Source organism: Rattus norvegicus, chromosome 9, assembly GCF_021556685.1.
Source record: "Rattus norvegicus strain SHRSP/BbbUtx chromosome 9, alternate assembly SHRSP_T2T, whole genome shotgun sequence".
Classification (NCBI taxonomy): Eukaryota; Metazoa; Chordata; class Mammalia; order Rodentia; family Muridae; genus Rattus; species Rattus norvegicus.
Window position 1 is genome coordinate 41,694,280 of NC_141542.1, and position 17,766 is coordinate 41,712,045.

Genomic DNA, 17,766 nt, shown 5'->3' on the forward strand with positions numbered 1-17,766 from the left:
GTAATGTTCCATTAGTGCTTGCACAGGTGAGAAGCTCCTTACAGAAAGACAAATGGAGCAGCAGCCTGTCCTCTGCTCCCCATGCACTGTCATCCTCTTTCTGGTGTGTGGTGCACATAGAATACTGTCTCCGATCTTCCTTCTCAGAGTCCCTGGTTATACTTGAGACGTGATTGCCTGGCTTGTGGGAATCCTGGAGGACGGTCTTAAACCATCAGGGACTGAAAGTATGAGCACAAAATAGAGAGACTGCCTCATTTCTGCCCCTGATTGTCATCATTTAGCTGTCTGGATTCGGGTAAGTCATTTACCTTCTCAGAGGCTATGTTCCCGTAACGTGACATAAGGCTTCTGATTGGTAATTTTCAACTGGAAGTTCAAGGAGCATCCTAAGTCCTTATTTTAAGTAAGGACCCACCCACCGAGCCTGGGAGTTTACATGCTTATCAAGTTCTCATGCGTGAAAACCATGAGGCAGCTGATAACTTAAGTCCCCTTCATGTGGAAAATCATGGGATAAAAGTGGAATTTTTAGAACTTGGACATCTTTTATCACAGCTAAGTGATATCTTTGTTTCAGGTTCCTATAATTTTATCAATAAAAGTAAGTGTGTAGACATTCTAATTCAGTATTCTAAATATACATTGGCTACTATTGCTATGAGTGGGCAGTGACACAGATCTAAGGGACCAGTTACAAACATAGCTTGCAATTATTCTGTGTTGCAGAAACCGAATTCAAAGTATTGTCCCAGTGAAACTGTATCCATGCCGCTAAAAATTGTTAGCACAGGATAACAGCAAAAAGGGGCCTAGACTGTCTACAGGACCCAATATCATTAGTGAGGTAACAGCAGACAGATAAGAAGTAGAGTGCTATGTAGTCTTATTAGGAAAACCAAGTAGTTGTTTATATAGTCAAAGCAACCTTAGCACTCAGCTCATTTAATTATAAAATATGCTAAATATAATACCCAACAGATTGGAGACAGTCTGCTGACTGGTTTATTTTTACTTTGATACTGCATTCCTCTTTCTGTTTTCCAAATTCTTTTGTGACTACTGAGGGGGCAGGTGACCATAGAGCTCCTCAGAATGTTCGATACCTCCTCAGAGAATAGTTTTTCTTTTTTTTTTCTTTTTTTTTTGGAAGACATTATTTTTTTTCCCTCTTTTAAGTTACTACACAAAGTAATGGCTTTATCTTTAAGGCATTTTCTTACACACGTGACATAATATTTTGCTGTTATTCACCCCCAACCCTCTGTTCTTACACTTCTCTTTCCACCAAAATAGCCCCTTCTGCTATTTTCAGGCAACACGCATTCCAATCTTCCTGGCTTCAGGATGTAATACAAACATCTCACTGTGGCAATCAGAGAATGAGCTAACTCCAGCTGACTTCTCTTAAGATATCTCCCAATATTGATCAAGTACTTGGCTTCTCCTCCATGTACATGAGAAGATCATGCTTCCCTGTCTGACTTTTGTCCTGTATTTCTGTGGTGGTTTGAATGAAAATGGCTCTCAAAGGCTCATAGGTGTCAACAGTGGGCTTTCAGTTGGGGACAGTGTTTGGGAAGGATTGGAAGGCGTGGCCTTGTTGGAGGAGATGTGTCCATCATTTGGGGGTGGGCTTTGAGGTTTCTTGCCATCCCCCGATGTGCCTTTCTCTGACTCTTACTTGTGGAACAAGATGTGACGTGAGTCAACTGTTCCTGTCTCTGTGCCTTTTTCTACCATCATGGACTCTGAAATGGAAGGCTTTCTTTCATAAGCTGCCCCGATGCCAGGAGTGGTGGAATATGCTTTTGATCCCAGCACTCTTAAGGCAGAGGTGAGCAGATCTCTGAGTTCGAAGATAGCCTGGTCTACAGAGTGAGTTCCAGGACAGCCAGAGCTACACAGAGAAACCCTGTCTCAACAAACAAACAAACAAACAAACAAACAAACAACAAACAAGCAAACAGTTGCTTTGACCATGATGTTTTGTCACAGAAGTAGAAAAGTAACAAAGACAACTGCTTGTTTCTTCTGCCTTTCTCCTGAATTCTTCAGCTGAAGAACTACCATTTTTTTTTCCTTCCTTAAGACACAGCCATTTTCTGAGAATTCAGGTTGAAGAGGATTGATCCACATCAACTGGGCTTGCAGCGTTGCAGCAAATGTGACTGACCCAGTGCATTAATGCACAGTGAAAACTTTCAATGTGGTAACTAATTTTTGATAGTAAAATCTCCAGGGGAAGTTAATTATATGCAAATAATTAATTGAGCAAGGAGTCTAAATTAGTTGGCCTAAATGGTTAAAAGAGAAACAGGAGGAATCTATGTATCTAGGAGAGAGGGGAGATGGGGGCTACTGGGAGGAGCAGAAGTAGGGAAAACTGTGTTCAGGATGTAATGTATGTCAAGAATAAAAATGAAAAGTAACAGCAGGATGTGAATCTACATATATTTATCTTTTCATTAGGAGGAAATCTTTATATCCATTTTTATATCTACGTTAAAGCATTCAAGATAAAAAGAACTAGCAGGGCACATGCACCAGCTCCTGTATGCTTGGGTTTGTGTTGCCACAGTCACACGAGCTGGTCAATGAGCTCTGAGGAGTTTAGCAGGCTGAGGAGCAGAGAAGAGCCCCCGCTTTGAGTTTTCAGACTGGAAACGAAATTTCCCCTTCCTCCGGTGTACTGTTCAGTCTGTTCTCAGAAGATCAGCGAATAAGCTGAGACTTACGACCATCCCCGTAGAAGATGGCCCGCTTGACTCTAGGCCTACTGTAAGGGCTAAGTCTTAAGTCATCAAAACTTAAAAATACCCTGTAAGAAACCTGTAGATTGGTCTTTGTGATTGAATCCTGGGGGTTCTCTTACAGTGATTTGTTAATAATTTAGCCATCAAAGTTCCTTCCTTGTGGTTAGTCTGGCTTTTCCACTCATCGGAGACCTACTTTCCATTGTTCATGCAGCTGAGCATTGCTGGGAGTTTACGTCGAGCACCGTTGCGTGCTTTTATTTCCTCATAATCAGCACATGCAGACTAGTGACTCACCTCCTTGTCACTTAGGGACTTACTCCCTTTCACCCTTAGTCCTTTATCGCCAACAGGTTATTATAGTCTTCATAGCAATTAATTTTTAACTTGCAAGATGTTACAAAAAATTTTTTTTTGCTATAGATTAACTCCCAACGGATTTAAAAAATATCCCTAGGGAAAAGTTTATATTTAAAAGAACTTTCAAAAGTATTTCACCAACAAGTATTGGGAGTTTAAAACAATAGTACAGTTACTTTAAATATGATTCAAGAACAGGCATTTATTGTCGATTCTATTACTTTCTAAGTTTCCAATAATGTACATTTTATTCTCAGCTCATTGCTATCCTTCAACATTATTTTTACTTGAAGAAATGTTGGTTGGATCTTAAACTCTGTTGTTGTGTCTTAGTGGAGGCCAAGGTCGTGTGTTCGGTTCACATGTAGTTCAATCGGTTGCATTTGCCTAGGGGCCTGCGGCACCACTTCCAACTGTCTCTAGCCATTGTGCAAATGGACGCTATTGGACCCATGAGGCACAGTCTAAGAGAATGGATGTGTGCACATCTGTAGTTATTAATGGAAAATCAATCAGCAGTCCATCCACTCTGTGAGCAGTCACTCAGGAATGTACACAAAAGCACACTGAGACAAAGAGTGCTTGCTCTTTAGACTGACATCTTTAATTATTTATCTGTGTTTCCCCCTTAAAGACAGAAGAAATAACTCCATGGGAACTTTTCCTTTATGATTTTCCCCATAAATAATAGGAAGCATTTTTCTAATAATTCATATGTTTTTCAGAATGAATGTCCTTTTTATTTTAGTGCCCTGGCAGTCTCAAATTTTACCTCTGGTTCTCTGTCCAGTTTGACAGATAGCCACATTCTCTCACTTGGTGCCGTCTATGACTGAGACATGATGACAAAGGCCAGATTTGACCATATTGGGCACCTGATCACCAAGGGTGCTTTCAGCTCTGGCAAAATTGACCTATCACTTTCAATGATACTTTCATTGATTTCAGCTCCATGGCTTACATGTAAACCAGTGTGACTCAACTCATGGACATTTCAGTGGCACAGTGAAGCTTGAGGATGGGAAGTCTGTCATCAAAGGAATGCCCAACTCTATCTTCCAGGAGCAATTTCCCATCAATATCTAGTAGGTTGATGCTGGTCCTGCATACACTGTGGTGTCCACTGGTGTCTTACTCACAATGGGGAAGGATAGGGATCACTTGAAGCTACAAGAGTCATTTTTGCTCTTTCTCCTAATGTCTCCAGTTTTTGATGAATGGAAGAAATTCAGTAACTTCTTCTAGAACATCTGTAATGTCTTCAGTAACACTAGCCACCTAGTTCCTCTGGCCAATTAGGCATTGTGGAGGGATTCATGACCACAACCCATTATATCACTGTCATCCAGAAGACTGTGGATGACCCCTGTTGGAAAACGTAGCACAGTGGCTAATATATTACCAAGAAAATTATCCATGTATCCGCTGATATTGCCAAGGCTGAGGGCCAGCCCATGGTCAAGCTGAATGGGAAACTCCATGGCTCGGCCTTTTATGTGTCCGTCCCTAGTGCATCAGTGCTTGTTCTGACTTGCTGCTTGGGAGAGAAGCACTAGACACCATGACATCAAGAGGTAGTGAGGCAGGCTTCGGAGGGGTCCTAAAGAACCTCTTGATCTTCCCTGAGAACCAGGCTGCCCCCCTCCCCCATGACATTGATAGTAACATCCAACTCCTTCGCCTTTCATGCTGGAATTTGAATTGCCCTCAATGACCACTTTGTCAACTTTTATTTCCTTACATGACAATGAGTTTGGCTACCTCATAGCCTGCATGGCCTTCCAAGAACAAGACCAACTTGGGCTGGTGGCCTCATCCAGAACACAAGAAGAGAGGTCCTTATGCCAGAGAGGCTCTTGTTCCAGCTCAGTCTTCCCACCACACTGAGACTGTCTGGAGAGGAGAAAGAACTTGAGTCTGATATTTCATGTACCATCAGTAAATTCTATTGTCCTTAGCACATACCCCATTTTTCACCCAACTGGAGTACCTCCATTAGGTTTTTGTAAGTCACAAGGAAACAAATATAATCTTATCTTTTGCCTTTGGAACATTTTAGATTAGGTCACAATTTGGAAAGCCTTGAGAGACTTGGCACATAAACAAGCGACTTTCTCATTATTCTTTTCCCTGCCTTATCTTACCTCTAAAAATATTTGAAAATGTGATTAGTATGGGAAAAATTTTTTTTTAGTGTGGCTTTAGAAAACCCACATAAGTGAGGAATATCTCTAGGGTTAGGGTTAGGGTTGGAATGAAGTAATTAAGAAATAACAAGATGGAAAGTATTTGATTTACTTTTTAAATTAAAATTATGTGTATATCTCTGAGAGTGTGTATGTGTGTTTGTGAATAATGGCACAGAGACCTTTTATTTATTATAAAACCTTGACCTTAGCTATCTTGTTCTCACTTAGCTGGTATGACTTAAATTAACCCATTTATACTAAGCTATGTTCTGCATGCTTTGTTAACTCCCCTTAATACTGGAACCTGTTTCTTTCTCTGAGTGCCTATGGTGAATCCTTACCTCTGAGTCTTTCCCAGAGTTCCTATCTCTGCAAGATCTCGCTCCTATCCTCTCCTGTCTAGCTATTGGCCGGTCAGCTCTTTGTTAAACCAATCAGAAGGTGCCGTAGACAGGTGGGGAAGGACAGCGCGTCATTTTCACACTATGCAAATAGATTCTCCCAACGTGCGTGTGTGTCCATGAGTGTAATGGCTGTGGTGGTCAGAAGAAGGGGATCCCTGGAGTTAGAATCACAGGGGATTGATTATGAGCCCCCTAAAGATCCAGGTGCCGAGAACTTGGCTCCTCCGGAAGAGCAGCACCTGCTTTTGTGTATGGAGCTGTCTCTAGCACTGAAAAAGTTTGGGTATTTTAATTTTCGGCTGTGGTTTAACAGGCCGTCTGTCATTTGTTGCTTCGTGTTTATTCACAGAGAATTTATTTCATTTGCATCATGCAAAAACCCAAAGTCCACAAACAAGAATGCCATATCATTATCTTTGTTTCTGCTTACTCTCTCAATGGCTTTCTGACAGAGACGTCTTTTCAGTTTTTATCAACACTGGAGGGAAAAGCATAGCTTAGGATATTTCATTTTTGATTTTTGTTTGTTTGCTTTTTGGCTGAGAACTGAACTCCAAAGAAATCCTGACTTCACTTCGATAGGTCTTACTGCTTCTTATCTTAATGCACCTGGTACTAGAGACTTGCAAAAGCACTGTGTCAGAACCTGGTAGTATAAATTTCCAAGCCTTAACACATTCCTTCCATTCTTCAGAAGCTGGCTAACAGGATACATTGTATCCTTGCTTTTCCCAGATGATCTTACCTTCAAGTTTATTATTAAGATATTTTCTACATAATTAAGAAGTATATTTAGGTACGTCTTAGTCTACTTTGGTTTCTATAATTGAGTATAACAGACTGTATAATTAAAAAAAATTAAGTCTACAAAGCTGTGGTTCTAGGGGCTGGGAAGTCCAAGAATATGGCATTGGCCAAGGGCCTTTTTCTTGTACCAGAACATGGAAGAGGTTATTGTCTGATGACACAGAGCAAAGAAGCCAAAAGAAACTGTGTTCTATAACAAAGCCACTCCCAGGAGAACTCATTAATCCACGAATGGCTTTGTCCATTCCTGAGGGCTTTGCCCTAATGATGTAATCACTTCCCAAAGGTCTGAGCTCTCAAATACCACTGACTTCAATAATGAACTTTCTGACGTATGAACTGGGGAATACTTTCAACACGTAGCAACTGTGTAACTTATTCATGAATATATTCCTACTGTTAAAGAAAAAAAAATCAGCCATTTAAAATAAAGCCTGAGTTTTCTCTGACCAATTACATCCTCTAGTGGCCTCTCTAGAAGCAAGCAGCTTTTAGTAATGTGGCTTTTAACAACCCTTTCTGTGCATTCATGGCTGTGAGGATGTGGCCTGCACACGTTGCTGCAGAATGTGTTAATATGCAGGTTAGCATGCACTGTGGCACCCTTATTTATACTATAGATATTTTCTCACTCAGAATATCTATTAGTTGAATTCTGCCTCATTCCGTTAAATTTCCCTGTGGATTTGGTTTTACTCCAGTTTCCCTTTCGTTTAGCAGGTTCTGATGCATTTCTGGTGATAGCCCTTTCTATCTCCTTTTCATTTTGGACCCACAGTATAGCACGATGTGTTAACACACAGAACCCTAACTCACTTCTTGTTGAAGAACATACTGTAGTCTCAGCTAGGAAATTAGTGATGAGTCAGATAAAATTGGCCAGGGAAATTGTATTTTCTCTTGATTTTCATTCTCAGTTTGGTGGACATCATTCGAATTTTGAGTGTCAAAGGACCCCATCTAGAGTTTTGTTGTTGCTGTTTTAAGAACATACGCTGTGATATTTTAACTTTCTTTCCCTTTACTTTAAAGAGATTTATTATTTTTGTTTATGTGTGTCCTTGGCCTTCTGCAAAAAACAGTAAGCCCTCTCAACTGCTAAGCCATCTGTCAAGGCCCTTTCTTTCCTTTCTTAAAGTTACAGAGGGCTGACAGGAAAACAGAGAAAAAAACCCCAGAAGACTTTGGGTTAAGTGCTATTTTCTTATAAAAGTAAAAGTGACAAATGAAGAATGGAAAGTAAAACTATATTTTAAAAGATTTATGGGGTTGGGGATTTAGCTCAGTGGTAGAGCGCTTGCCTAGCAAGCGCAAGGCCCTGGGTTTGGTCCCCACCTCCAAAAAAAAGAAAAAGAAAAAAAAAGATTTATTTTAATTAGCTAATATATGTACATACACATTCATGTGCATATATCTGCAGACACACACACACAGACACACACACACACACACATTTTGAGACAGGGTCTTACTATATAGTCTTAGCTGGTATGGAACTTGCTATGTAGACCTGGCTAGCCTGTATCTCAAAGAGATCTACTTGCTTCTGCCCCCTGAACCCTGAGATTGAGGGAATGTACCAGCACAACAGGCTACTTACTATCTCTGCATGGTTTTTTTTTTGTGTGTGTGTGTATGTATAGTTGCATTAATGTAGCACACACGTGTGCTCAGGTACATGCATCTGTATCCTTGTGGAGGCCGGAGAAGGGTGTCAGGTCTCTCAGGGCTGGAGTCACAAGCATTTGCAGGACACTCGGCTTGTGAAGCGGATGCTGAGATCTGATCTTGAAAAACAAACGAACAACTACAATAACAACATCCACGCACGCAGAGAGAAACGAAAAGATATGCCGTGGGATAGGAAAGCTATTTGTAAGACACGTACTGGTCAGACACATTTGAGCACATGTAGAGGGCTACATAATAATAAGACGGTGCAATAGTAAGGGAGCATAGGCATTTATGCACAGAAAATAGACAAACGGTGCACATAAAAAGGATCGGCGTAGTCTGCCACTAAGGACATGCAGATTAAAGGCTTAGCGTCATACGGTCACACACCAGTGCTCTTGAGGTGTTTACGTGTTAAGAGGCACTTGTTATTGAGCTAATTTTTGTTGCACAAACATCACAGTGTGTTTCTATAAACACAGATAGTAAGGGCCAGCCAGCCATCATGGCTTCTTGATGCGGTGGAGAGACTCATTAGACCAGACTGGTATGAGGTCGCTGCTATCATTATACTGTTGAGGTTTGGTCCTTGCTATGCTAAAGACTGGTTACTCCCAGTGACCATACCGCAGACCCAGGCGATGCTATGTGACCTTGGCCCCCGGGTTATCCCTGATTGGGGAATAAAGATGCTGACAGCCAATAGTTGGGCAGGAGAGATATTGGTGACGTTTAGGGTTCCCTGGAAATGAAGAAAAACCATGAGGGGGAAGAAAAAGGAAGGTGGAGAGAGGAGAAGCCACCATGGGGTAAGAATCTTAAAACATAATGATCATATGAGCTGGCTAATTGGTGTTACAAGCAGCCAGACACTATTGTGGAAGCTAAGAGGTGCATGCTGACAGGAGCCAGATATAGCTGTCACCTGAGAGGCTGTGCCAGAGCCTGATAAATACAGAGGTGGATGCTTGCAGCCAACCATTGGACTGAGAATGGGGTCCCCAATGGAGGGTCCCCAATGGAGTTACAGAAAGGATTGAAGGAGCTGAAGGGGTTTGCAACCCTATAGGAAGAACAACATCAACCAACCAGAACTCCTCCAGAGCTCCCAGGGACTAAAACACCAGCAAAAGAGTACACATGGAGGGACAGATGACTCCAGCAGCATATGTAACAGAGGATGGCCTTGTCTGGTATCAGTGGGAGGAGAGGCCCTTGGTCTTGTGAAGGCTTGATGCCCCAGTGTAGGGCAATGCCAGGCCAGGGAGGCAGAAGTGGGCAGAAGCAGGGGGAGGAGGAATGGGATAGGAGGTTGCCAGAGGGGAAACCGGGAAAGGGGATAACATTTGAAATGTAAATAAAGAAAATATCCAATAAAAGAGACAAAAAAAGAGCAGCCTAGATGAAACATGGCAAACTATATAGTGGGACTGATTACTGACTGGGAAATAGATACAATAGCATAGATAATGGCCCAGGTCTTGTGCTTATTAAGGCTTATTGTAAACATAAAGGTTGTGTGTGTGTGTGTATGTGTGTGTGAGTATATGTGTGTGAGTGTGTGTGAGTGTGTATATGAGTGTGTGTGAGTGTGTGTGTGTGAGTGTGTGTGTATGTGTATGAGTATATGTGTGTGAGTGTGTGTGAGTGTGTATGTGAGTGTGTGTGAGTGTGTGAGTGTGTGTATGTGTGTGTGAGTATATGTGTGTGAGCATGTGTGAGTGTGTGTATGTGTGTGAGTATATGTGTGTGAGTGTGTGTGAGTGTGTGAATGTGTATGTGAGTGTGTGTGAGTGTGTGTGTGTGTGTGAGTGTGTGAGTGTGTGTGTGAGTGTGTGAGTGAGTGTGTGTGGGTGTGTTGTGTGTATGCTTTATCTGGGAACTAAATGGCAAGGGCAGGGTGGAAACCCCAGATTGAGATTAAATATTTTTTACATTATACAGCATATTGCTTATTTTCCAGTAACTGAGAGAGAAGGAGTGCACTCCTCACTAACACGGAAAGTAGAGCGTACCAAACACATGCACCAGCAACATAATTGTTTGTCACTCTTATCAGATAGACTGTGTGTGATTGAACCCAGTGTCACGGACAGGCCTCACAACAGGTTCATGCACGTGCCCCGAGCCGTTAAAAATCACTAAGGCACAACTAAATGATTGTTCTTAGCTTTGTTCTAGTTTTCCTGGGGCGAATGCTTGTGGTGTCTATCCTTAGCCCCAATGCTACTACTACATTTCACATCATTTGTGCTGGTTATGAAGAAGCAAACACACATTGAGTGTGGTGGAGCACAATTTTAGTCTCCCCCTGAGGAGGTAGCTGCAGGTTGACCTGTGAGTTCGAGGCCATCTTGGTCTCCATAGTGAGTTCCAGACCAACTAACACTACAGATCCTTTCTCAAAACAAACAAATAAATACCCCCTCCCCAAACTGCAGAAACAAACAAACAAACAAACAAACAAACAAACAAACAAACAAATCATACTCTGCCCCAGAAAACTGTTGGCAAGCAGGAAGTAGGTTTGGTACCACTGGTGAGATCATGCCACTAGGGAGTGCCTATGAAGACCTACAACGTTCCTTACAACTTAAACACAGAATTCCCAAGAATCCATGGATTCTGCTTGAAGCCATATATTCCAAAATGGCTTTGGTGGGGACAGAATGACGCGCTCCCGCCAAGCTAAATAGTAGCATTTAGGCTAACAATAAACACCACGTGCATTGGTGGCCTTGTAAAATTATGACAAGGCTAAGAACTATCATCTAGTCATGCCTTAGCCATTTTAGTAGCTCCGGGCAATGCATTACACAATGCTTCCAGTATTATGTGAAAGAACCTACTGGGCTGCTAGTCTGTAAAACTACATACAATGACCTTTGCCTGGGGACAAGGCCGGCAGATATGGGCCTCCAGGAGTGTTAATGGCTGCCATGCACATAAGGCTTGTTTGTATAATAATGTAAATACACAATGCATTCCTTTAAGGAATGTCTTCCCTGTCAACTTTATTGACTCTGTGAAAATCATACGGCATGAATCCAGGAAGTGCACCTAATGTCTGAGCAAAATGGTCAACGCTGGGACATTCAGGATGGCCCTTAAAGGCTGTGGAAAAGAACTCTAAAAACATAAGTTTGAAAATAAATAATTTCTTAACTATGCAGAATATAAGGATAGAATATGGATTATAAGGGGCTTCATGGTTCTAAAGGAACAAAAGCAGCTGTTTTAATGAGCCAGCTCCTCAGAAAGATACAAAGGCAGGCAGACTCCCGAGTTCAAGGTCAGCCTGAGACACAGCTAGTCCAGGCCCAGAAGTAAAAGTGGTAATTTCAGGATGGAGTCCCACACAGCTAGTTTATCCTCTGTGCTTAACACAGGCAAGCAGATCTCTGAATTCTTTTACAATGTTGAAAGAAAATGTGTGCTTGCTGTCTCCTAAGAATTAAGGGACTGAGGTCATTGGATGTTGATTCTTAGGATCATCAAGAGGAAGCCTGAAGTAAATGACTGGATTGACATGACGGTTTGCATGAGATGAGCTGGCAGGACACGACTCTGTCGAGATCTGAGCTGTCTAGAAATCTCTAGAGAGCAAAAACAGATCTTCGAGGATGTTTTTCTTAACAGGATTTCTGACTTCGTTGGAAGATCCAAGAATTTTTTATAGCAGCTTTTCTGACTTTGGTCCGAAATTCCATGAGCTATCCAGATAGCTTTTAGAATTTTTTTTTTTACTAGCAGAGAGAGCTGTGTCAACCAGACAGCTTTTAGGATAGCAAGAAAAAGCTGTCTCGAGCATAGCAGAACACACAGAGAGCGCTCAATCTAAAAAGCCATCTCACCGGAAACAGGGCCGCCGGCTTGGACGCACGGTTTGACTTCGAGTTGTTTCTTTTAGCTGCTCCCAAACACCCCTTCTCCCCGGAACCCTCTCCAAACCAAGACTGGTCCTTGGTTAACAGGTAACTGAATGCCAACGTTCACGCCAGCATTATTCCCAGTACCAAAAAGGGAGAAGCAGCCCAAATGTCCATTAACTGTTGAATGCACTGATAAGGTATACTGGAATGTTTTCACCTATGAAACGGCGTGAGGTTGTCACGTGATACAACGTGAGGAAACCTTGACAGCATGCTAGGTGAAGGAAGTCAGTCACAAAATACCAGGCTTCGTATGACTTTACTTATGTGAGATCTCCAAAATAGAAGAAAAAGAACATTGATTCACAAAGTAAGCAAATGGCTGTTTCAAGGGTGTGTGTGTGTGTGTGTGTGTGTGTGTAGGTAGGTAGGTAGGTATTGAAGGTGAAAGGATACAGACTTCTAAGGGGATTAGAGATACTCTAAAATTAAAATGTGGTCACAGGCTTCCAACAGACTCTATGACAGAAAACTTTGCCTTGGGCAGTTTCAGTGGTGGAATAATACCTAAGGCTTTCCCCCCCCCCCTCAATAAAGCTGTTTCTACAGTTGCAGTGAAAATTATCGTGGAGATTTATACTTAATTTACTAAATTTAAAGGCGTTTTAATTGTTTAATCTTTTTTTCCAGCTTTTTAATGGAGAGAAGAATATTCCTTTTTTAGTAACTTTTTATTATTTATTCTTCTTTTTTTTACACTTCAGATTTTATTCCCCTAGAATACTCCTTTAATACCAACAATGACATTGCTTACGAACCGAGGGAATAGCTAATGAGTGCAGAGGGAAGATGGCTGAGTTTTCTTTCCTTAACCAATCTGGACCGGAACAACGGAACTCTGGGAGCACGGGAGTCTCTCAGCAAAGAGAAGGGTAGGGATACCAAGGCTTGAAAGATGAGGACCGCAGATTGTGAGAGGCCAGGCAGTGAGAGGGGCGTCGAGGGTTGAGAGGCCATTAGCGTAGTTCTTTAGCACTGAAGATGCCCTTGGTTCTGCGCAGGATGGAGTCGTCTGCTGAGTCCTAGGGGTGCTCATTGGACGGATCTGATGGACAGCTGGGATGGATAGAGTGGGGCTGCACATCCAGGGCATGCTGAACCCCCTCTGTGGTGTGCTGGTTGATGAGAATGATGCCGAAGTCATTCTGCTTTAGAAACTGTCTGAAAATGTCTTCGATCTTACCGATGGTCGGATCCTTCTCACCACCATTGGCCAGACAGAGCGCTCCCCAAGCACCTTGTTTACAAGTTTCCAGTTTACAACTAACTAACCTGTAGGTACATTCTCCAAAGTTGCATGCATTTGAAATTTATGAATACATATATAATTCTGAAGGGGTACCATGGGTTTTAGTATTTATGTTTCTTCCTCTTACTATTCTGTTGTAAAACTTATTATATACTATATACTATACATGACAGTAAAAATAGATAAATTTAAGAGAAAACATTTTATTTTTATCATGAATCTCCTTCCTTATTCCCATATATGCTAAATTATAAAATTCTACTATCCTCAATTTTCTTGTGGGAAAACTAAATCTGGGCTAAGGAAAAATTTCTTATTAATTCTCATTTTCTTTGACTCAAGGTACATTTTTTGATGTCTACCATGCCCACGGGATTTTGTGCTTGTTTAACATTACTTTTTAAAAACTTTGTTTTAACCATACTAAAATTAAATCACTTCCCCTTCCCTTCCCGACTTTCAAAGCTTCCCATCTACCTCTCCTCGCTCTCTTTCAAATTCATGGTCTCTTTGTTCATTACTTGTTATGTGCACACGTGTGTGTGTGTGTGTGTGTGTGTGTGTGTGTGTGTATGCATTCCTACATGAACAAACACCACTTACTCATTCTATATAATGTACATATACGTGTACATATTTTTTTTCAGGGCTACTTGGTATTGGATAACCAGTCAGCACGTTCTTCCATTTCTCCTCTCTCAGTGTTCCTAAGTTGCCTGTAGGTGTTTGTGCAGGGTTGAGGCCTTCTGAGCTGCAACATTTAACACTAATACAGGTTGGTAAGTCTCCAAGTCTATGCCATCTAGTGGTAACACTGGAGAATTCCTGGTTCCTTTTTTTTTTTTTTAAATTTTATTTTTCTTGGATATTTTATGCATTTACATTTCAAATGTTATTCCCTCCCCACCCCCCCGGCTCCCATACTCTCTCTCCCTGTTTCTGTGAGGATCCCACTCACCCACCCCCTCCAACTTCAACGCCCTGGCATCTTGGTTCCTTAAGAAGAGTTGACACACAGACGCTGGTAGATGACTAATCCCCGTTGGAGGAATTAGGGAAATGATTGAAAGAGTTGAAGGGGCTGCAACCCCATAAGAACAACAATACCAACCAACCAGAGCTCCCCGGGATTAAACCACCATTCAAAGAGTACACATGGACAGAACCATGACTCCAGCTGCATATGTAGCACAGGATGGCCTTGTTGGGCACCAATGGGAGGAGAAGCCCTTGGTCCTGCCAAGGCTGGACCCTTCAGTGTAGGGGAATGTCAGGGTTGGGGAGAAGGGGCAGTGGATGGGGAGGGGAACACCCTTATAGAAGAAGGGGAGGGGGATGGGATAGGGGGCTTATGTCTGGGAAACCAGGAAAGGGAATAACATTTGAAATGTAAATACAAAAATATCCAATAAAAAAAAGTAAAAAAATATTAACAACCATCAATGAATTAATGATTAAACTTTCTGAACTATGTGCTTAAATAGAACTTTTATGAATTTCTCAGCCATTTTTTTAAAATGTTGGCTTCCTGAAATACAAAATGGGGGAATGTGAGACATTGATTTATTACTAGTTTGAGACTGCTTATAACTGAGACAGATTTCTAAAAAAAATTCATGTTTCTACTGTAGATGGAAGATAACTCAAGAATCTTTTTTTTTCAGTAATATCAACCAAAACTCAATTTTAAGTTGCTGCACGTACATATAAAATGATGGTTACGTCACTATTTTAAATTAAGCTTTAACAAATTGAAGACACCTTTGAGTGGTGCTGCGTCGTCTCTGTTTTTGTTTACGGGATGGAAGAAATCCTGTCTGTCACATTCGAAGTCGAGAAGAGCCTGTCTCCTTTCTTAGGATATGTTATTAATGTCTTTACTGGCAACATTCTAATGGTGCTATTTTTAAAATTCTGTTAAAGTAGGAATGTTATATTTCGCAATAAGCTACACTTACTTCAGAACAATCTACTTTGATAAGATTGACAACATAAAATTTGTTGCAATCAGCTAGCTCAATTCAGTGACAGAAAGAAATCCGCTTTATGAAGAGTGGAAAATCAATGTAGTTTACATTTCTCCTGTTTCCTCCTTCCAGTAGCACTGATGTAAATGCCTATGGGAGGAGCAAATCGCCATGGCAGAGTTGGTGTTCCTCAGACTCCCCAGCTCTCAGGCATCTAACTTCTCGATTTTAGGGTTTCCTCTCTGTTCTGCATGGCAGCCATGATGGGAAACTGCCTGGTCATTTGGACCATGGCTTCAGACCTTCCTTCACCCCCTCCCATGTACTTCCTGTTCATCTATTAATAGATTAAAAGGATATTAAGCAAAGTTATAAACATCTGTTCTTATTCTAACATTAAAATCAAACTAAAGGCTAGCAGACATATGAAAAAATGATGGACATCATGTAATATTGAGGGGCGAACTCTAAAATAACAGCAAAATATCATTTCCATAAAAGGGTGGAAAATGGTCAACTTAAAGGGTAAAATCAGACACAAGTGTTTAAAAGAGAGAAATGAGGGGGGTTTGGTTTTCTCTGGTGGATTCATTTTATCTCACTTCTCAGTAGAAGTTAATTTACATTTAGAAAAAAATTAGCGCTGGCGACAGACACTTCACTAATAGCTCAGGTGAGGATTTTAACAAACTAACTTCTGGATACTCGGTTGCTGGGTTTGTATTCAAACGAACCAAAAATGTTATTATTACAGGTGAATTTAGACAGGATAAGCTTAAAATGAATCCTGAGTAAGTGATCTGGGTGGGAAAGGGTGGTGGCCAGCCACGAAGCTCTTCTTCATGGTAGAAAACAGACCAGTGGCCTTATGTGTGCTCATAAGCCGTTAGGGTGTGCATTCTTAGTAGGGCTTTATGTTGATGGAGGATGAAACAGGGCCAAATTCTACCATATTTCCCAAAGAAAGTGAACAAGTTTGTCCCCCTTATTTCTGGGACAGTTTATTCCTAGGTATTCTGAAGAAAAAGAGTCCCCCTTTGTTTTTCTTAGCATATTTCTACTCATGGCCATACGATTCAGGTGAAGGCTACTATCAAAAAGCCCTTGCCAACATCAGATGCAGACACAATGTTTTCCCTCACTATCACCCCAGTCTGTGTGCATATTTTCACATCTTCAGATGTCATTAAATAGAATTTTTCCAGTTGTGATGAATTTTCAACAAAACATTTCTGGATATCTATATGAGAAATAATAGTTTGCCTTAAACTCTAATCTATCTATATCATCTATATCTATATCTATATCTATATCTATATCTATATCTATATCTATATCTATATCTATATCTATATCTATATCTATATCTATATCTATATCTATATCTATATCTATATCTATATCTATATCTATATCTATATCTATAATACACACACACACAGATCTTGGAAAGTAAAGCAGAACACACTAAAACTGCAAAAAAAGTGAAATGCTACACCCTGTACTGTGAATCTAGAGCCTCCTTGGAGACTTGAAAAAATCTTATGTGCATGGTTTTCTGCTAAGAATTAGTCTAAACAGAAAGGAAGCAGATTTCTAAAGTTGTCTTTGAGTATGTTCGTTATTCATAGGATGAAAAAAAGATTTAGAACAATTCCCAAGTGCTGACTAAGGGGTTATGAGGAAATCCAGGACAGCACGCTATTTCTGGAGCAAAACCAAAGCACTCAGCTGGAAGAGGTGTCCACATTTCAAAGAAACTCTCAGGTTGGAAGAGAGAGAACCAACTCATGGGTTTTTGAGCAAGACTTTCACATTAAGCCAGGATTCCCTGCCCAGAAGACAGAGCTGCTATTGTAGTTACAGACTGATAACAGAAGGGGGAAGCAGAGAGCTGCTGGTGTCCATGGTTGAGAAAGGTCAAGTTAGAAGATAAAAACCCGAGGAGTAGAGGCTGATGGGAGAATCAAAAAGCCTCTCAGTGAGGGAAACAAAGGTGCAGAGAAGCTAAGTAAGTGACTTTGACCTTAGTCAGGAGGCATGACTAGAGTTCTTGTCCTAGAAAATCATCCAAAGCAGTATTAGTATGGTTGGGCAGTGAACAGCTCAGGTCCTAAGAGACACACCAGGATTTCCATTTTCCCCCACTAGATTTTTATACCTATTCAAAGACACGAAGGCTGCACTTTTCTCAGTTATGCCCGTGGCGATGAGCAAGCCGTTGCCTTTCCTCCGGTTGCACGTGCACTAGTCTTTCAACACTGTCAATCTGTAGGCGTCATGTATGGCATTGATTCCCCTGCGTCTGCTTGTGGATTTCCATTTGCTATAGGGCCAGCTCCAGGAAAACACTGGGCAATTTGAGTACTGTGAATGAAACTTTCCCATTGCTTCTGGCCAACGCTTTTTTCACCCTTGTTCCTGGATG

General features: G+C 41.2%; 1 long non-coding RNA gene across 4 annotated transcripts in view; it reads left to right on the forward strand.

Annotated features, from left to right (window-relative positions):
• Positions 1-17,766, forward strand: part of LOC102553447 (uncharacterized) — a 53,371-nt gene that overhangs the window by 11,164 nt on the left and 24,441 nt on the right. The window contains exons 2-3 of one of the 4 annotated variants that reach the window (XR_015629069.1): positions 13,124-13,396; positions 14,019-14,146. The exons of 2 other annotated variants lie outside the window; for them this stretch is intronic. This is a non-coding gene — a long non-coding RNA (uncharacterized LOC102553447). The remainder of the gene's footprint in view (positions 1-13,123; positions 13,397-14,018; positions 14,147-17,766) is intronic. One more of the 4 variants, XR_015629066.1, reaches the window with a different exon arrangement.